Source organism: Falco peregrinus, chromosome 10, assembly GCF_023634155.1.
Source record: "Falco peregrinus isolate bFalPer1 chromosome 10, bFalPer1.pri, whole genome shotgun sequence".
In the NCBI taxonomy this organism is placed as follows: domain Eukaryota; kingdom Metazoa; phylum Chordata; class Aves; order Falconiformes; family Falconidae; genus Falco; species Falco peregrinus.
The window spans coordinates 17,959,093-17,981,210 of record NC_073730.1 but is presented as its reverse complement, the minus strand read 5'-3'; the positions used below and the strand labels follow the sequence as shown (position 1 = coordinate 17,981,210).

At 36.6% G+C, this 22,118-nt stretch overlaps 1 long non-coding RNA gene across 4 annotated transcripts in view; it reads right to left on the bottom strand.

Moving 5' to 3' along the window:
• LOC114012440 (uncharacterized) overlaps positions 1-22,118 on the bottom strand; it is a 518,537-nt gene that overhangs the window by 459,504 nt on the left and 36,915 nt on the right. For 2 of the 4 annotated variants that reach the window (XR_008748979.1, XR_008748980.1), the window contains exon 3: positions 19,996-20,048. The exons of the other annotated variants lie outside the window; for them this stretch is intronic. This is a non-coding gene — a long non-coding RNA (uncharacterized LOC114012440). The remainder of the gene's footprint in view (positions 1-19,995; positions 20,049-22,118) is intronic. 4 annotated transcript variants of the gene reach the window in all.

The window sequence follows — 22,118 nt, the reverse complement described above, 5'->3', positions numbered from 1 at the left end:
AAAAAAAGGTCAAATGAATTAGTGAATTAAAGGCAAGATTCTCTCCATTCTGTCTTTCCTCACTGCCAGACAGACCTCTCTTGCAGCCAAGGCCCAAAGGTGCGATGCAATGCGTGACAGATTCAGAATTACTTCTGTACCCTCCATATCTTGATTCATTCTTTTGTGTAAAGTACATTCAGCAGTAAAAGTAAGTGTCAATGTGCATGAAACAAGAGTGTATTGGGGGCTAAATGCAGTGATGTTCCTTCTAATGTGGAAAAACATAGTTTGAAAACTATGCTAACAGGCTTCAACAATGCCCTTTACAATCAGAGCAAATGGAGAAGTTCAGCGGGACAGCAGTCACAGATTTTAAAAATCAGAAAGCAGATGTTTGATTGATTTAAGAAATGGCACTAACAGTTTTCAGATTATATATTCATATAAAACTGATTTTATTTTGAAGAATCATCTTTTATTTCCTACTCTTTTTGAGCTCTATCATTTTATACTCTGTTAGAAGTCATTATCAAAAAATCTTTGTCTGATAGTAGGCTGGGAATAATTAGATTTAGCCCAGTCCAGTCCAGTCCAATGACTGGTGCACTGACTCATGACCTGACCTTTGTTAGCTAATTAATTAAAAGGACCCTGTATCAGATGCAAGTGCTTTTATTGTTTTTAACAGCCTATAGCAATCTTCAGGAAAAAAAAGAAGATTCTAGTGCGCTACCCTCAGCATAGTTTAGTACAGGTATTTTTCATCTATAAATATGAAGAACTATTTTTAATTACTTGCGTTTCTATCCAAATTATTGTTTAGAAATGAATTAGGTAAGCGCTGACCTCAATGAAACACTAATTCAGAGATGCTGAGACTGTTGCATAAACCTATGATCTAAAGAGGCAGAAACAGCTTTTATTAATGTTTACTCTTTCTTTTCTTTCTCCCTCTCCGCCTGCTTCGGATTCTTAGGATGCCCATGTATTCCATGTTCTGTTCAACAAAACATTCTAGTATTGCATCTACGTAGACTCCATCCAGAGAGCATGCTGAAACACCTGCCTTCAGCACAACCCTGTTTTGTCCCCCAGTGTTCCAAAGACAGACTGACAGAAGTTAGCAACTCTTGCAAGAAATGTTCCATTTAAAGTTTCACTTGATCTTAGCTGACAGTTTTCAGGTTGAAGCAAATTATGTTGCTTTTAGTACAAATAAACTAACAGACTGGATGCACTCCCTTTGCAATGAGAGGAAAGGACTAAGGCTCATTCTTTCTTCTCCCCTGACTTCTACAGTCCCTAAGTGGAGCTTGTGCGTTTTACCTGCCACTCAGTAAATCTGGCCAATGTCCTCATAGGCTAAGTCAATCTGGCAAATTGTGTTAGACCTTTTTGTATTCTCTTTAGCATTCAGCTGCCATGTTTCTCTCTCTAGTCATAGTTAACTTGTCAGTGTTAATTGGTAGGAAAAAGGCTTTCTTTGACCAGTCTGTTTATTTTCATCGCCTCCTGAAATTGTATATGGTGGTCTTCCGTGCTAACTGGCTCTGAAGACTGTAAACTTCAACTAAGCATTCTGCCATATTTCTAAAAAAGAAACAATAAAAATTGACTGGCTGACAGGACTTCTATCATACTTGGGACAGATTTCTTCCTGTGGGATATTGCTCTTCAAACTTTACATTATATTGCCTAAACTGAGTTTTGTTGAAATTTTCATATTTAAAATGTTCCTTTTTCTTTTTTATTTGCTACTCTGTAGCTTTTACTATGTTATTAACAGAGAAGACAGGTAAAAAGCTGTCACATAAACTTGTGCCTATGGCCTAAAGATTGATAAAAGTACCACTAGAGATTGTACTTCTAACAGTTCTCATATCTAGGGCTTTGCCTGATACTGTTACGTAAATACACCGGTCATAGCTGGTGACATTTGGTTATGCAATGTACTTTTTTTCTTCTAGTAAAGGAGGAGATTTATTGTCACGCTATACCAACTTCCATGTAATTGCAGGTAGCAATGAGCAACTAAAATAATATTGGAAAGCTGTTGCTGAAGGGTTCTTTTGCCAACAAGTTAAATGCACTATTTAACTGTACTAACAGCATTATATAGAATGAAGAAAATCCAGGGGGCAAAGTCTTTACCCAAAAATAGTCCTGTCACTACAAAACATTAGATTCTGGAACAGTTTTCTCTAGCTTGTTTAGCATTATCAAACCATTAATTCTAGGCCGTACTTTCAATGACACTCCCCCCTCAGAGGGACAATATTAGACATTCACTTGTATGATCTTCACCTTGTATGAAGAGAATGAATAAAAAATGAAGTTCTTGACTGTGAACTATTTCAGACTACCTATTTTCATTTAAAAAACTGTTTATTTTACTTTGACAGTCTGAAGGTTAAATTAACTCTTGAGTCTTCTGTTCTTCCACTGTGAAGCTAATGGGAATACTGGGAGCATACTGCTTCCTCTTAATGTAGGTAAAGGAAATTATAACATACAGCCCCAATATTAACACTTTTAACACTGTTTCTAAGTCATAAACTCATCAAAAACTTTCTGACCAGTGATACTTTGTTCTGTCAAGAGTGTACAAGATCTCAATTACTGATACAGAGCTACTGGAAATAAAAAAGAACCAAGATGCTCTTTCAAAATAAACATTTTCAGTGATGCATCTTGAATGCCATGCTGTTTCTTATGCATTCCACAACATGTGGATACATACCTCCAGTAGAGATATACTGTTCCTGAGCCAGAAACAAAAAGGATTGAGGGTCTTGTACATATTTAAAAATTTGATCCCAATAGTTGATTTACTGTCATTGCCTAAACAGAAGAGAAGGTTTTTACCACCCTGATTACGAAAAAAGCATAAAAGCATATTGGTCATGCGTATCCCTTTGCCATTGTTAATAAGAAACCATAAGTAGAATTTGGGACATACTCTGCACCACAGATTTTGTACTTGCCTCTTTCACACCATTAATGAATGCTAACTGAATTCACATGGAAGGGGAGTTTTCTAAACCGAAGATTTTTTGAAAAAGACGAAGTTACCAGGCTTTTAGCTGAGGTTACAAGAATCTATGTGGGGAATTGCACATCGCTGCAGCAGTGTCACAAAACACATACACTGCACTAGGCTGCTACACTGAGCAAGCCATAATGGCTGTCTTCTAGAATAAACCTGTAAAGCAGACCAGTACTGGAGATATTTGCTACTAGCTCATACAGAAATGAGTTCAGAGCCTTTTGAATTATTTGTTCAGTGCTCTAGCTGATAAACCACAGCCTATTTATGCCTCATTGTTCAAAATTTACTTGCCTATCATGAAAGGCTGCTATATTGTAACTAAATGTAAATCTTAAATACACAAAGTCCTATCAACAATACGTAGAATATTTTTAAAAAGTATATCTTCAGTTGGATATTCAGACTGACTACTTGCCTTAATTTATGCAAATATAGCCTATAGCTAAAAGCTTTGTATATTTGTTTCCCTATGGTATTAGTATTCAAAAAATAGGACATTCTTTCAAGGGCATTTTATAAACGCAGAACTATAATTTATATAGCAAATTAAAGCTCATACAAAATGTGTGCACTGAGGTACAGATTAACATATTTAATTTCAGTATTACCTGCAAACCTATTTTTTTCCATGCACTGCTCTAATTAGCCATATAAAATCAAGTCAGTATATTGTAAGCAATTATTTTAGTAGGAGTAGAAAGAGAATCTGAATTAAATATATGGTAAGAGATAATATCTTATGGAAATTAATATACTCATTTGTGTCAAGAAAAATGCGTTCTAGCTAAATTTTATAAGATAGTTTGGAGTTCAAAAATATGACTCAAGTAGAAGTTGTAGTTTTATAGTTACTAAGCTGTTAGACTGTGGAACTGCTTTTAAGTTCCTTATTAATGTGTCAGTGCTCATTCTTTGATATCTACAGATTGTCAGTAACTACTAATGTCATTTCATATTGTGAAATTTCTCCTATTATGAATATTCACTCCCCCTACAGTCAAATGTGTAAACTGTTACTAACTTTATGTTAAAAGAAGTTTTTCTTCCATCATTTAAATGTATATATCATACTTGCTCTTCATATTTTTACTTTGTAACTATTCACTTAAGAGAATTAAATGATGGTGAAAATCAAAATGAAATCTAAAAGTAATCCTAAAAACAGTAATTTTTTTCTTTCCCATTTTACTCTCAAAAAGTCTGAAAGCTAAATATAAAAATTATGTTCAAGGAATGAGAAAACAAAAAATGATCCATGTGATAATGAACTTCAGCTGTCTTCTTCTAATGCAGTTCCCAGTTGTGATGGGATTCAGACAGCAGAAACCATTTTCGAGCAATAAGAGCATTTAGCTGATCAAGTTGCCGTAATTCAGAATTTTACACTCAATTTCAATTGTAGAGTCAGCAATACATGCCATAGTTATGTTCCCTTTATAAGAAGGATAACAGACCCATACATTTCCTCCTACTTCTTGCTCATGATCTGAGGATATCCATGAAGACCAATACTAACCACATGGAAGTCTAATGCCTGCATAACTATCTTGTGGCCTTAAAGCAACTCTTTCCCATTTCTTGGCACAAGAGTTGCTGTCTGACATAGTTGCCGTATACCTCCTTCACTCTGCCCTGGGAGAATGACAGTAAGGAATTTTATTGCTTGCAAGGGCCCACGAAAAAAAGCATGCAGATAATAAATCCTTTTAGAAGAGAGGTACAAAAAATTGATTTACATTTTTGCCTTCCTGCCTCCAGCATCACACAAGAGTAGCTAATGTGCAAGAAACTTCCTGTATCTAGGACTATGTTTTTTCCATCTCATGAAAATTCAAAGCTTTCAAATGCTTTACTGTTTCATATCTGGATAAACCAGTGACCACTACAAAAATACAGTGCACACAAGCATGGTATGGTTCTTCCTCCAGCACTCTCTCGTATCTCAGCTGAGCATCCTGCCCACTTGGAAGTCTGAGGTAAGCTGTCCTCACACTTCCTACTGAAGCCTTCTCATCTTGTATAAATAGAAAAATTTCATAGGAAAAACTTCTACCTGGACAGAACATCAGCTACCGGCCAGCCTTAAACAGCTGTATTATATATATATATATATATATAGACACACAAGTAGAGGAATTACATATATATGTATACACACATAAACATATTCCTATGAAACAGCTAGATTTGGACAGATAGTCATCTCTACTGAAACTCATTCTATTTTACAAATCCAAATAGTTTCCCCAACTATAGGAGGAATAATTTCCAATCTTCTATATTAAAGTGTACAAGTAAAAGAAGTGTGAATAAAATATTTTTTAAACTTCCCTTAACATTGTAGGACAAATTGGCAACACGGCCTCAATCCAACCTATACAAATATGTGGAAGAACTTCAGATGCGACAGCTAAATCTTGCACTCAACAAAAAGTGCAGTAGGAGTGACAGAAAAAGTGGCAGACAAATTAAAGAGCTACTTCTGTTTTAGCAATTTTTTGTGACAGCATTTTAAAAGTTTTCTGGGCAATTGCTCTAAAATGACAACGTGCTGCTGAGCTGGTAGTGCAGAGTACATAAAAGAACTTGTCAATAGCTATTTCAATAGGGACTTTCAAACTCACAGGAACTTTAGTATACATCATTACATCATTAAAATATTTAATTCTTTCAGCTTTCACAGATGTAAAATTTTTGCTGCACGAATTTTGCTAATTATCTCTGACATCTATGCTTATGACGTAAATGTTACACACCTCAGAGATGGTGCTTTTCTACATCCTAGTTACTAGAGTCAACACGCTTGCAGTATCAGAAACAAAAGACTAACTAATATAGAGAACTTTAGACTCAGTAATGCAGTTTTGCATTGAATTTTTCTTCCTCAGTTTCTCCAAATAAGTCCACCTTTTTGGGTACTGTAAAAGAATTATTTCCATGCAGCATTTCAAATGCATTTTCATTGTATTGTAACAGAAATTACGTCAATTGTTGTGATTTTATTTCAAAAGAAAATGGTTTCCTTACAAAGCTACTATAAATATGGTCATGTAACAGGAAATATTCAAAGAATATTACTAAAGAAATATTTTGCATCTGCTCTATATTACTTAGCTTCTGTGTGCTTTTTTGTACATATTTGCTCAAAATTAATAATGTACCATTTTGGAACATAGCCTTGCTTGTGCAGTTTGAAGATTCTCTGCATGTTTCAGTAAAAATGGAGTAGGTTTTCTTTTTATCACACACATCAGAGGTTTTCCAGTCACTTTAACAAGTACTGTCTTAATCTTCCCAGCCAAAGTGACTAGTGACATTTTTCAACACATTACTCTGGCTGATGAGGTATTAGAATAAGAATGATCCAAATTTAGTTTACATCAGAATTATTCAAGTGATTCTAATGCCTTTGGTAAAAAATTTTAATCCTGGATAAACTCTGCTGACAGAGGGTCAAGACACAGATAAATACATTTTTCATTTCCCCATCACCAGTTTGAACCTATTCTACTTTGGTACTGTCCAGAATTTTTCACTGCTGTAAGCTGGCCTGTGTGAAGTTTCTAACAGGAAACAAGTACTACAACAGATGGAAGAGTACCTGAGATGTACAAGTCTACAGTATTTTGTTATATACTGAAAAGACAGTTTATGAGCCATCCAAGACTTTGTTCTATCCCACCAAATGCACTTAATGTTAGCATGTAAATGTTGGGGGGGGGGGGGGGGGGGGGGGAAGGAAAATACTATTATTCAAGAGGACATCCTATCAACCACAAGTATTTCACATGGTGCCCAGTCCTTCATATGGATTTGTACGTGGCATCATCTCATGATGCCTGTTTGCATGCTTGACTGCATTTTGCAGCTACAGAACAGAGCCAACAGGACAGCCTAGTGCCAGTCACATGAATTTTCAGAATTTCTTAAATACTTATAGTTTTGAAAAGCAACATACTGGGGTAGTACTTGTGGAGCTAAAGCCAGTTTGCCATTTTCTGAAACTAAAGTGTTTTTTTAAAGAAACATAATACATACCACACCTTGTAATTAAAGATAGGCTATAGCGAGAGTGAGCATGGGGCCCACTCTAGTACATACTGACACCCAGACTCAGATCAGTTTCTGCATTCAGACAGGAGATATGTGGGGAAGATGTTACCACCGAAATCATACCCAGTCCTGTAGTTAAAGTCCACATGGGAACTCCCAGTGCACTGGCTCCAATGTGTCACAAAATCCTGTATCTACCTACCCCAATCCCTGCCCCTCTACCTGTCTACATACATTGCACTGCTGAAGAGTAGTTCACAGGCTCTCCCATGCACCATTCACAAAGTATATGAAATTTTGCAGCTTAAGATTCTCTTTCACTTCAAACAACGGTTTTATTCCATCAGAGACTTCAATATCTAGATTCATGTCAATAAGCACAGCATTACCACAAACTAATACAACCCTCTGAAGCCCAGGGTCTTTGTTAGATCCTGCAAATCAATATGCAGGAGCTGTGGTATTATGTTAAATAAAGATTAAGATTACCATTTTAAAACTGACTTCATCTGGGTTTGAGCTACACAACGTCATTAGATTTTCACCAGTAGTTATATGCATGATTCAAACACCATTCCAAACATCTGAATAGTCAATAGCTTTACCCTGTTCAAGTACTCAAAGTCATCCTCACTGATATTGTAAGAAAATTACCAAAACTTACAACACAGCAAAGAAATACAACGCTTTTTAAAATGATACAATGGTTATAAAACAATTCATAAAGTGATGCATAAAACGTGTACTTTGAAGATGTGTACCATCTTTTCAATCATACTCATAGTCAGCGAAATAATACAAAAGCAACAGTACCGAATTTAGATGATATTGACATTAAGCTATATATCAGCTACTATATGTATTATGAAGTAAACGTAAACCTACAACACTAAGGAAATTCAGCAGTAAGAAAATAGTTTTCCTCTGGTAAGTACAGAAGAACTTGCAATAGACATTTATCTCACTGAATTAACAACAGTCCAACTGGAGTGTCAAAGAATGTCTTTGGTAACACATGGGCTCAATCTGCATTCAGGCAAAACTCCCATCCAAATAAATGGGAATCTCTCCTACAGCTCTCATTCTGAAAATGCTTACATATGTGCTGACTTCAGGCTTAAGTAACCCTACCGAAGTCCACAGGACCAGTGGGCTCAGAGCCTAAAGAGGGAGTACAAAACTGAGCCTTACCTGAACAATGGTTTGGAGTTCCCAAGAGGAACTGTTTATGAAAACTTACATTAAGACTGCAATGCCTAACTCTTCTAGTCTCCTTTGAAAAATCTAGGCTCCTGTGGGCCAGCCAAAAGAAGGGAACAGCTGTCCTCACTGCCTTAATTCCAAGATTCCTGCACTATATGAATAGTTGTGATCCAGATTAAGTTCTACACTTTATCAAATGGCATAAATATATAATATGATAATGCTAGACCTGTATGCATTAGATGGGGACATATGTTTGTAATGGTAACACACTGTCACTTAGCAGGGAAAGGATCGTTTTGTGACAGGCAAATTATTGCTGTATCTCATTAGGAATGTTATGTTCCGGTACTGAGTTAAGACATACCAATTGCAAAGTGGTAATCTTCATAATATCATCAAGCTGTCGCTATATTTGAATATGATATGACCTCACCATCAGATCAGCCCATTGTCACCTACCAGCTTGGAGTACAGGAAAGATAATGCTCTACAGTGACTCATGCACAGAGAAAAAAATTAAAAGTACCTACTATGACAGCCTACTAGGAGATGTGTTTAGTAATTTGTTTCCAGAAGCCTGTGACTTCACAGCTGAAAGGTGGAATATTTTGAAAGTTTCTGAGCCTGGAAGGTGTCTGAATTATCCAATAATGCAATCTGTCCACAGCATCTTATTATGTGATAGCCAGTATTTGATAAAAATATACAAATCTGAAAACCTACATTTGTAGGTCAGATTTGCCTAAAAAAATTAGACCGTTTTGCTTGACTTGATAATGGAAAAGGCCACTATACCCTTTGGACTCCTTTTACCACTAGCCATCTCAGTCAGTATTTGTCTAATGAAAAATTGTACCCTCCGAACGAACAAGTCTTCAGATACAACAGAACTGTCTCTGACAAACGGAAGTGCCACCAAGGGTTCAAAGTCTCCTACATTTGATGAAATTCTCTCTCACGTTAGAAGGTGTAAATATCTAAGACATAGAAATTTAGAAAAATTTCTTCTCAATTATCTTACTGTAATGGGAGTTCTTCAGTTATAGAAGGCTAGAAGGTGTTTCTAAATCGATTCCAAGACAGTGCCATGTAACAGAAAGTATCTCCCTTGTTAAATCTTACTCATAGAACTGCAAGTTCATTTGTGGCATTAAAAAAATGGGGTTTCATCTGTCCCTTCAATGCCCTTGAAACTCCTACAGACAGAGTGACACAGAGCTGCACAGTGATCTCCGGGACCTCACAGATCACTATGGAAGGAAGAAACATATTCTCTTCTAGCTAACTCAGACAGTTGAGAAAGTTGGTAATTTTCTCATTACCCTTTCTCCTATGCAACAAAATAACCTAATACATATGGCAGAGTAAGCATGTTTTCCTATGCCCAGAACAGCAGAAGCACTTCCGTTACACTGGATCCAAAGACAGGTGAATAATTTCTTTCCTGGAGACCCTAATACAGTCATCTTCATTTCTGCCTAGCCAGTGGCAGATTGGCTCCAAAAAGATTGTTTCAGATTTTAACAACTGGACTGATCTAAGCAACCTTTGTTTTAGTCTGATGATTTGCTTGCATCTGCAAATACTTCTCTATATATACTTAAATATCAATTAGGTAAGTTTTACATTTTTATTTATCTGCAAATTATGTTTTTATTCACCTATCATATATTTAGCAACAGCTAATGATCAAACAAAAATTTTAAGATTTTAAAATTACAAAGAAAATTATCATTTACTAATGTGTTTGGCAGCCATTCAGTTTCACAGCTAAATGACAGTATTCCAAGCTTTATGGCTGTGTCCTATTCTTCCTCTTGTGGACAATCTCATCTAATGACTTGATTATTACTTGACATCCTTGTCTTTCATTGGTTTATGCTTTCTACTCCCTCAGGTGCATGTGCGGAGAGTTAATCACAAAATAACATGACAAAACACAGAACACTAACTGGGTACTAGGTATTTCTCCACCACTACCAAAACAGTTTCCCATGATGAACCAAAGCAGCCTACTCCCATTATAAAAGTGGAACCAGCATTTCCTTTTCCTTGAATACTTCCTCAAAAGTAAAAACAAAATAGGAAGGAAAGAACTGCAGAAACTGGGCTCTATTCTTCTGAAGGGGAAACTATTTTTATATTAAAGTCCTTATAAAACTTCCATCAAGGGAATCTAGAAACAAGAAGAATGTGTTGCCATTGGGCCTGCACAAAAAAATTCTGTGCAATTATCAATACTTTCCAAACAATTTCTGCTATCCTTTCTCCCACAAAAGCAATGATGCACATTTATACTGAAGAACCAAAGCTTTCTTTAGATGGGCAATTCAAGATCCTGTACTTATAGTACCAGCTGTTTCTCAGGTACAGAATCATCTGTGTTAGTGTCATCTTATTCAGCAAGGAAATGACTTTGGTGCTAGGGAGCGATGATAGTTCCATCTGACCAAAAGTGGTCCAGAACACCACCTGAGAGTTCAGTTGGTCTTACAAGCAATTCTCTGTCCCCATGCTCTACTGACTCTAACAGTCTTACATGGGATTTTGTTGGATCCACACTGAAGAAAGGCAGAAACCTCAGACTTCAGATTAGGAATTACTGACATCCTTTCTTCCTGATGGCGCAGATAAAATAATACACAAGTAATACCAATACTTCTAGTATCATGCATTTTAAATGCAACTAAAATTTCCTGTAAAAAGGAAGTCTGTTCTTTCACCCTGATTTATTGCACTGGCAAAGGAACTCCTCCTGATTTACATTACAGTATGTGAATAAAAACTTGATGTCATATATTTCAAAAGGTTTCCTTATAAATTTTTAGAATCAGAGATTACACCACAAATATTTTTAATGAAATCTAAAAACAGACGCATTAATTTAAGTCTCCAATTCATTAAGAACTAAACCTGCACGGCTGATGGACATATGTCACTTCTAGGGGATTCCAAAGGAATCTCAATTTTTCACCAGAATTTTAGCATCATAGGAAAATGTGACAGTAGTAATAATACATGGTATTATACACTGCTAGACAAGTTGGACAAATTACATCTGCTACTGAATAGATGTGGAAAGAGTCTGGTTTAGAAAACTTCCTGCTGGGTCACAAACATACATCAGTAATGGTTTGTTTTCAGCACAAGAAAAATGGCCATTGTCATATTCCAAAGTGAGTATAAATTGTTTTACTATAAACTCCCTGTTGGTCCCTATTTAACTGAGAAATCACTCAATCTATATTTATTTTCTCTCTACATGACATTGCCATGTGTTGGTATCGCCAAACTCAGCCTCAATAACAAAACCAGTATTCCCTTACAGGACAGACTGCACTCTTGATCTTAAGGAACCTTGCCATACTTTAACTCTTGGTTTGCCCCCACTTCCTTTGATTTGGAATCCAATGCTCTCGATTTCACAAAGTCAAGGCTTCATTGCTTGTAGAGATTCACAAGACAATCTCTACAAACTTCCACCATGCTTGACAATTAGACAGTTATATTTTATATGTACATATATTAATATATAAATTTTGAAAACAAACTGTTCTCTATTTACATGACCTCCTGTAGCTTCAATAGAGAGAAAATCCTAGTCCAGATTAGCAATAATAGATATACATATTCCTGCCATCCTCCATGCAAATCACTTTTTAATTTGATTTCCAAGTAAGCTGACATTCTTACATAAAGCCATGTAAACGTACACAAAACAAGTACATAGACTTTGCGGTTCTCCGTTGCATTTTTTTACCCTTCCATCACATTTTTAGTATCTGATAGAAACAGGTAAATGACAAAGATTCTCCAAGAACTCCACCAAGGAAGGCTTTGTTGAGGATGTAATTTTTCATACTTAGTGCCATGAAATGTCAGCCTGAAGCAAAATCAAATCCACCATGCTTAGTGTCACAAACAGTTCCATTATACCAACAAGAGCACAGCTGAGGAAAGTGACTGAATCTAGACTCCCAGTAAATACTTATCTGCTAAAGATTAAATGTGTTATACTTGCATGTATTTGTATTGGAAATATTATAGGTTTGATTTTTGTATGTAAACATTGCACACATTCATAAGGGAACAAACTGTTCAAAACAAAACAGGAGGATTTCTTTCATTTTCCTTAACCGGAAATTACAAACAAGCAAGGCATCAGACAACACTTCCTACCCACTAATTTAATCTCGGGGAAATAGGAATATATTTTGTATCTTACCACTCTTCACTGGAAACGTAGAGCAACTTGTATATTTTCTTTAAGAAAGGAGGTTGAGAGACAGGATGCTACTAGAAAATTAGGTGATCCAATCTTTCCTGTATCTAGCTTCTCCACATTCTCACTGCTCAAAGTAGCAGCAGCAGCTCAGTGTGACTTGCACAGGCAAGCCAAGCCAGGTGATAGATATCTCAGAAGAAAGCAGGAAGGCAGAATTGCTTCTCTAATTATGCTAATCAAGGGCATCCTTAAAGCATATAATTCATTCCTCTTTTATAGGTTTTTCCAGAAGAGAAAAACTAAGAAAGGGCATAAAAGAAGGGTATTTTTCCTTTTGTTACTTTTTTTTTTTTTTAAAAGAATCCATGATTTACTGGGTGGAAAAAACAACAGTCCTTCCAAACGTCTTTTTATAATCAGATTTTTCTGGTTCCTCTTCTGCACCAGGACTTTTTTGCATATTTGGAGAAAGTAGAAGCCACAAGTGGTGAAAAATGAGAGCTTATTTCCAAATAACTGTGAGTCCCTCTTCCAAATTAAGAAGGGAGTTTGCCTATTATTTTTCCACAGCGTGCAGAAATTTAAGCAGTTACCTGGAAAGCAGGTGCTACAACATGGTTTTGACTCAGCTAAAACTGAATAAGGGTTATTTCCTATGAAAGTAAAGAAAACCTGAGTTTGCCATTGTCCTTCTCTTGCCCGAGTGATGTTTTTCAGTTCAACAGCATGTGATGAAGAAGCTGTGAGTTCTTGAAGCAGTCTGCCGCTCTCCACTCACAGCTAGTAGGTCCCACCTGGTCCACCTGTGGCTAATTTAAGAAGTCACAGGTGCCACAATAATCTAGCAGCAGGAACTGAGTCATTTTAGATATTCTTTTAGATATAGAATTGCAGCTACAGGCTGAGATCTGTTTTGGATATGAACTTCCATCAGATCTTGGAAGACAGTTAAAGCAAATCTTCAGCTGGGACCTCAAAAGTTAAGAGAGGGAGAGAAAATTTAGCTGTACTCTGAATTTTGGACATGTGTTGTATACTGTGTTATTATGGCGTTCCTCTAGCCTAAAATAAGATAAAAATTAAGAGTATTTGTAGTGAAAAGTAGTGACAAGTATTCCTGCTACTGGCCTGTCTTTCCTATTGGGAAAAGCAGTATGTGAAATACTGTTAGACAGTTTGTTGTAGCTGCATGATATCTGTTTATTAGAACCCACTGATGTAATTTGGAAGCATAAACATTGTATTTGCCAATAAAACTATTGCTTCAGAAAAGCACACATCACCAGTTATTGTCTTCACAAGGGTATGTTCCAGAGAGACTTACATTGGGCTGATCAATAATTTGTGGGCTTTCTGTTAAAAAAATAAGTGTCTCATGATATTCTAGCATAACTTTAATCCTCCTTTGGACAAACATATAAAAATGAAAGAAGAAATGATGCATTTTAATATAAGAGCCTTACAGAAAAAAGATTTTCTATTAATCCCAAGAGAAATAACAATGCTGTCCTGGTTTCAGCTGGGACAGAATTACTTTTTTTATCAGTAGCCAATACAGTGCTGTTTTGGATTTGGTACCAGAATAACATTGATAACACTGAAATTTTAGTCATTGCTCAGTAATGCTTACTCTAAATCAAGGACTTTTCAAGTTTCCCATGCTCTGCCAGTAAGCAAGGTACACAAGAAACTGGGAGGGAGGAGAGCCAGGACAGCTGACCCAAACAAGCCAAAGGGATATTCCATACCATAGAACATCATGCTCAGTATATATAAAGCTAGGGGAGGAGGAAGGAAGGGGGGACATTCAGAATTATGGCATTTGTCTTCCCAAGTAACCATTATGTGTAATGGATTTCCTGAATATGGCTGAACACCTTCCTGCCAATGGAAAGCGGTGAATGAATTCCTTGTTTTGCTTTGCTTGCGCATGTGGCTTTTGCTTTATGTAGTAAACTATCTTTATCTCAACCCACAAGTTTTCTTACTTCTACTCTTATGATTCTCTCCCTCATCCACTGGGGGGGGAGTGAGCAAGCAGCTGTGTGGTGCTTAGTTGCTGGCCAGGACTAAACTACAACATATGCACACTAGAAATGCATCCAAAATGCAGTATGCTTAGTGGTAGGATCTCACTTATTCCAAAGCTACCAAAACCAGAAATCTCTTAAGTATAACTGTGTAATTCACACACAAAGATGAAGAAAGTGTTCACTTTGTGAGAAAAGCAGTACAGAGGCTCCACCAAAGGAGAGATTAGAGCTGGAGGATGCAAGTTAGGAAGCCAATACAGATAAAATAAGAATAAAAAAGAACCAGCACACATCTGATTTCTGAAAACTTTTGAAAAAGCACTAGTTCAGAAAAACAAAGGAGAAGAAATAAAAAAAAATCTTGTTTTCTGACACTCCCCTGCCAAGACCAGAAAAATGCAGAGAGAAAAAAGAAAAGCAATATCTGAGGATGATGGGAACACACTAACTGGCAGGCTGGAGAGTGAGTAACTGAAGGGACTTGCAAGGTGAAGAACATTCTGAGTGCCAGGAAAAATTACTTTTGTATGTTAAATATTCACTGTCTGGGAAAGAATTAAAATGCCTACCCACTCCTCAGTGATCATCACTTCTGGGTTTTATTGTGGTGGGAATATTATTTAAATGGAAAACCATGAAAAAGAGTTAAAAAAAAAAATCTGTTTTGCAATACATTTCAGTGCAATCATTATTCATCTAACATAAAGTCCTAACTAGAGAAAGTCCTTTTATAGCTGAATCTCTTGTTCCATTTCAAAATTCAGCTACTCAATCTATTTATTTCTATCTCTACATTTTAAAAAACATGTTTTGAATGAAAAATAGCCTTAAAGATAAGTTCAATGCCATGCTTTCTAAGGTCTTTTTCCTCCCGTCTCCAGTGTTATTAATTCTAGCTGTTTGTTACTACATAGCCGCAGAGCACTATAAAGATTGGGGGGGAGGGGTGGGGGAGGGGATGGTGAAGGGGTTTAGAAAGGGCATCTAGTTGAAGGTTATGCTGAGATAAAGTCATAACTTGCTTTAGACTTATCTATGTCTTTTCCCAACTGTATATGACCCTCCCTTCTTGCTGAGCTGTATTAACTGATTCTGATGCTGTGTATCAGCTGACAGACTTCTTGTAGAGCTTTATTCTTGCCACTGTGGTTTCAAATGGTGGCTGCAATAAAGTATGGACAAATATTTAGCAAACCTAAGGAAATTTGGAAATAATTTTACTAGATAGGTTTATAGTAAACTATTCGACAATGATCAGTAGCTTTCAAGCACAAGAGTCAGCTAAACCTGCTTTTTGTAATAAAGTAAATACAATAATTCTCAGTGAAATTAAGCTTTCATTGATTTCTAGTGTCCTGCTATTTTTATGTTAATCCAGACTATTTTAAATAGACTGCTGTTTGAAGTGCCCTATGAAACATTTCCAAATGTAACAACTGGAGAAACAACAGGAGCACAAGTTAAGGTAGGAAAAAGCAGCAGCAGAAGAAAAGGCTTTAGGGCCTTTATTTAAGACAGCTGAACACTGTTTTAAGAGCAGAAGATAGCTAGAAAGCTCAAGTAGGTTTTGAGAAGATTACAGATGAATTCTGGAACTACTAGGTAGTGATATTATCCAAGCCACCTAACTTCCAGAAGCTTTAAAAGGTTTCAGCTTTGGCCCACTTCAGTGCAAAAACAATTACGTTGATTCTAGAATACTTTTGACTACCCCCATTACAGAAACAGCTAACAGTGCTCTACCATTGAAGACTGACTGATTAGAGCTTCGAGCTTCAGCTGGAACAGGTTAAGAGATGCTTACATCTGTTTTTATACCTCAGTGACCACTGAGTCTCCGTAAAGAAAAGTAAGTTTGGATTTTGATCCTGTTCTATTCATGCCATAACTGTTAGAAGAAATCCTTGTCTTCTGCCTGCCACCAACCACTCTAAAATGTCTTCTCCTGAACACATGTTTATGTATGAGAACAGCTTCAAAGAGTTTAATTTTTTTTGTTCAGAACAAAGGACACTGCATTTCCTGGTAGATTCCACTTAACATTGCTTCTGCAGCACCCATACCTTACATGCTTTGCCAGAGCTTCTGATTAGGCTTTGCTATTCCACTAACTCTTTGATGGCAAAAATAAATTTTAAAATTATTTGTGGACTATCCCCTGCTCTGTTTTTCATTCAGCATCTAAATATTCAAGGTAATCCAAAGCTTAACTCCACACATTATGAAAACTATCATTTAAAATTAATTTATGTTTAAAATGACCTATAAAATCTTTCTTCTAAAGCTCGGTTGAGATATCAGTTGCTTAAATATATTCAACACATTTAGCAGAATCCTATCACTTCTCCTGTTCTTATTTAATTAAAAATGACTTTTGCCAGCCACAGGAGAATCAGAAGAGCTTTCTTTTGAGTTATTCACAAAGTGGTAAAATAACACATGCAGATACAACAGCTGACAACATAAGCAGGGTCAGTGTTAGGACAAACTGGCCAAAAAGAACAGCTTTTGGCATAATTTTAATCAGTCCTTGGGTGCATGAAATGTCATGGAGTTTCATATGAAATGAAATTATCCCTTTCTCTTAGCTTATTTCTGTTCCAGCTAATCCCCTAACTCTTTATTAAACATTATCTTTACCATCTGCTCTGGGTGAATGTTCAACACCTTGCAGAAGAACCCTGGCCTGATTGGTTTTTATGGGCAACATGATCTGAGTTTTATGCACATACTTAGGATTATGTCAAGGACAAAGAGGATGAATAATCCATTAACTATAATAAGCAAGAACCTGTATCAGTGCAGCTAGAACATGTGTTACGTTTCAAAAGCAAAAGATGAATCAGAGATATGTGGATCATAAAATACCCATAACCCAGGACCCTGTCTGAACTAGACATCATTTCCATACATACACACTCCACTACACAGCATTTCTGGAAGTGATGTTTCAGTCTTGATGAATCAGACTTTTACTGCTGAAATGGCATTTCCAAGTCTACAACATGCAAAGAAATAGCTCTGCTGAACTGGACGTTTCCTCTAACATGGAACAGATGGTAGCAAAATATCTGCCCCATGCACAGGTCTTTCAATCGCATCTGTATGGTCAATAATAGAATGTTACTCTATTTGCATACTTTTTGTGAGCCTCTAAAATGAATCACCAAGGAATGGCTACCGTTTAAAGTTATAGTCTAAAAATTTACATTTAAAAAAGTAATTGTCAAACGTTAGTCAAATGTTGCTATCAATTAGATCCAGCTATTGCTTCCACTCTTTGATAACCACAGACATGAAAATAACATTATCACTATTAATCATAATATTTAGTGTAATGTGTACCATCCTACCAAGACTTCATTTGCTGCAAAACACATAATTATAAGAGTTTGGTTCCTTGCTCACAACATTTCATGTAATTACTCTTGTCTTTCACCTTTACAAATCTGTTACAATAATTTGTCTTCCTTTGGCTAACCTTTCAGACCAAAGTATTTACCCTCTCTTCCACTATAAAGGTTTATGATCCCATAATGAACAACAATTATGATGGTATCCGATCACAGTGTGTATATTAACAGAAAACACCTGGACAGTATGTCTTTACTCATCTTCTTGCAGGAGGTTTGCACCAGATATCCTTGCAGTATGCTTTAAGATCTAAGGGCAAACTACTCTTCTAAATGTTTTCAGCACTTTGCAGAGAATTATTTGACCCACAGTGAGCAGTATACTTCACTGCTGTATCACTCTATACATTAAGTGAATGATCAAGTTTTTCTACTGGTGGAAGTCATCTGGATCCTGTCAATTTCAGTAGAACTATGTCAATTTAAGCCTACAGTGTGATATATACACTTTTAGAATCAGTGACACAGTAAGGACTCGGAGAGAGGTAGCTATTACTAACTACTGGATATGCTACTAGGACTATGAGGGCTGTCCACCTGAGAGCTCTGACTGGCAACAGAAGGCTGTATTAAACCCTGGTATTCAGACCTCAGAACTCTACATGCTTAGGTTGACCACAGACCTTGAATTCTTCACCTGCTCCTCTAGTACCCATTAGGGGCAAAACAAGTAAAGAGAATCACTGACACTTGCCATCATGTACCATGATCCAGACCACTGCCCTCATAGCTCATGGGATTAGAGGGACATCAGATTAGACCCTAGCTCATTTACTATACGGGAACCAGCTCCAGTTCCATACCCTATCTAAATCTCAAGTGTGCAATGCTGTAGATGAAAACCTACACAATAGTTGCATAGCTTGGGTTCTTGGTAAACTTATTATCCTAAACTTCAAGACTAGTGACCAGCTTAGAAGTACAAAGTATTAAAAAAAAAAAAAAAAAAAAAAGAGTAATAGATCTAAAAGAGCCCAAAATAGTGTTCTGTTAAATGGCAAAAAATAACCTTGTCTCTTCCTCTCCAAGTCCTCTAGCCATAGGCAGCATTCAGTGGTAGTAACAGGTAGGCAAGGAAGGATCCAGATACCAGATGCAATGCTGCACATTTCTCTCCCTTTTCCTCTGCAGGAGTCCCTCACCCAGGAATAAAACAAAGATTTACCTTATTACTTCATCTCAAACACAAGCACAGAAGCCCTGGGGGATGAAGAAAGAAGTGAAGGGGAACGGTATAAGGAGTCCTTCTACAGGCATTTCTGCTGAGATCCCAGCCTCCAACTGTCATATTTTTGCCCCTGTCAGAACCACATTTCACTACTTTGATTAGTTTAAACTTGCAGCCTCCCATTCTCAGATATAAACAGCTAGAGCATTCTTCAGTTAAATCTATTATATCTTGGAGGCCTTCTGTTTCAGGGGAATATGTATGTACCAGTAGAATAAATATGACATAATATGGCACACATTCTGAGTGGTCTACATGTCTGTACTTAAGCATGTTTATGACACAAAATTTCTCATGTAAATAACAGGCTGCTTAACACACACAGAGTTCTTCTTGGACTAACTAGTCTTTGTGAATCCCTCAATTCAGAATACAAACACCATTACTAAATGAAAGAAAGTCTTCCAAATAAAGGTATACATAATATTCAGAGTAAATCCCATTTAAGTTGGGATACTTCAATTCCTGAGTAGACAGAAAAATGGGTTCCAAACACTCAAGTCTGGTCAGAGGTCTAGGCCACTCAGCAGAAAGCACTCCTATCAGTTCCCATCCTAACCACTGAACTTCGAAGACTCTTTGAAAGTAAAGAATGGAGTTACTTTTTTTCCTGCTAATACTTCAATTAAACCTCTTCACATGAAAGAAATCAAAGTTACTTTTCAGGTGTGCCTGTTGAAAAGTGCCAATTTTCAACACAATGGGAATTTTAAAACAAAAGATAAACTTAGTATTCATCCTTATCTAGAAAGTGTCTCTCCCCTCCGCAAAACTTGTTTATGTACATATATACATGCATGATTTACCTGAGGTAGAATGACAGTGGGAGATGTAGAAGAACCCTCTCCAAAATAAAAACCTTGAAAGTATAAAAAAAGGAAAGCAAAAGAGTTATGTAAACTGTTAAAGAGAAATAAAGATTTTATACACATCACTGTTAGCATGAGTAATACACAAAATGGATTTGGTTTAGGTTACCAGCTTTTATCCAGATTATCCAGACTATCAGCATCTGGTTTAAGTTGCCTATGTAACCATCTGTAGTAATGTCACATGAAGGATTAGCCTTATCTGACATTTGTAATGAATATATGGATGGAAGAAGAGGAAAGAGCGTGAAATGGTGTACAATTGTTAAAATTTCAAATCAGGTGAAACAACCTTTCTGCTGATTCTGACACCAGTGGGGGTTTTTTGACTTTTCAAACATTGACATATGTCTTAAAAAACCAACATATCACCACTGATTTTTTTAAAGAAAAGCAGGCAAATTTAGAAAAAAATAATTTAATATATTTTTATATTTGACCTGTTAAACGTAACTAGAACATTAAACAAAAATAAAGCCTAATTCTTCATGTTCAATTATGACAGATGGGTGTGATCACAAAAACATCAAAGGCAGGCTTATCCTAATCCTCTAAAGTGGTAAGTGCCTCCTGAAAGGTCCTGAGTGCCTTCTAATCCTACTGAGGATAGGCTGCAAGTGCATCAAGAGGTAATGGGAGTAAGTAACAAGGGTAATAGTGGGCTTTCCTGTCCACAGGAAGAACCATATGTATCAAAAAGATCTGGTCTGTTAGGAAGCAACCTGATTTATCTAAGTATAGACATCGGGAAGTGGGAAGATGTGTGTTTATTTTCCACTCTCCATGAGCTTATATGGTATGTATTAGCACGGCCCTAGGCATACAGCACGTAGCTCTAATTCAGAAAATCTGGCTGCTCTTCCAGGCTCTGTTATCTGCCCAATATTGCACAGTGCCCCAGGCCAGTATCTTTACCTCTTGTCATCAGTACCTTCTCTCCACAAATGGTGAAATTGAAATGACCTTTTCTCAATAGATAATGAAGTCATGCAAAAGTCACAAGACATAAGAATCCATTACCGTGATTAGTTTTAATGCATCAGAATACATGTGGAAAAAGCTAATACTCAAATCCTAAGAAATGTTTTGATTTGGGGGTTTTCCCTTTGGGTGCAATCAAATATTCAGAATAGGGAAAATGAGAATAAAGGATCCTATAAACTTGAGGCAAGTAGAATGTTCCTTGGAAGAAGAACTGAATTGGAATGACTGTCAATCAGGTCAAGTTCACCAAGAAAAATCTTTTCATCATAAAACTGCCAAGTGAAATATCTAAATGAGGATTGGGCTGAGTATTTTGAGGCTAAGTGATATGACAACATATTAAATAGTACTGCAGCGGAGCATAGCAGCTAAAAGCATGCGACAATGCCAACCACTCCCCTCCAGTTTAAAACAAGCCTGCTAAGTCATGCAGCAAAACTACCTTGTGCAAAGTCACAGATGATACCTAGGGCAGCTTAAGAACTAAGCCTCAGATAGTTTTATGTTGTCTCAATGAAACTTTAGGATTATTCCTATTGGTCATATAAGGCATGGATATCTCATTTCCTTTGGTGAAATGGCCACAATTAATAGGTGATATTAAAAAAAAGGTTTCTTCATATGTGTATTATTAGATGCCATATGTCCATGAGGTATGTTTGGGGGTCTTTTTCAGATATCTAGATACTGCTGTTACCAAGCAGAATGTCACTAACAACTACATTTTATAAATTTGTGTGAGACATTTTTATAGCACATGTTGTATTGGCACCATTGCCCAATACTGCATGCAATTACTTTGTTGTTGCTGAGGGCCAAGCTCTAACAAATTAAATTTAGAGAAGAGAAATAGGCTTATATGCAAATGGAATTAAATGCTGACACAAGGATAAAACAGTGCTGGATTTAGACAGGGCTCTCCCCCCGACTTTTTAACCAATCATTAGATTTAAATTGAGCAGACAGATTCATCTTTGATTTAACTCCACTGTAATCAATGGAACTGCAGCAGGGATAAACCCAGAGCAATATGTTTTTCACAGGTTTTATGCAATGGCTATCCAGAATGAAGTAGA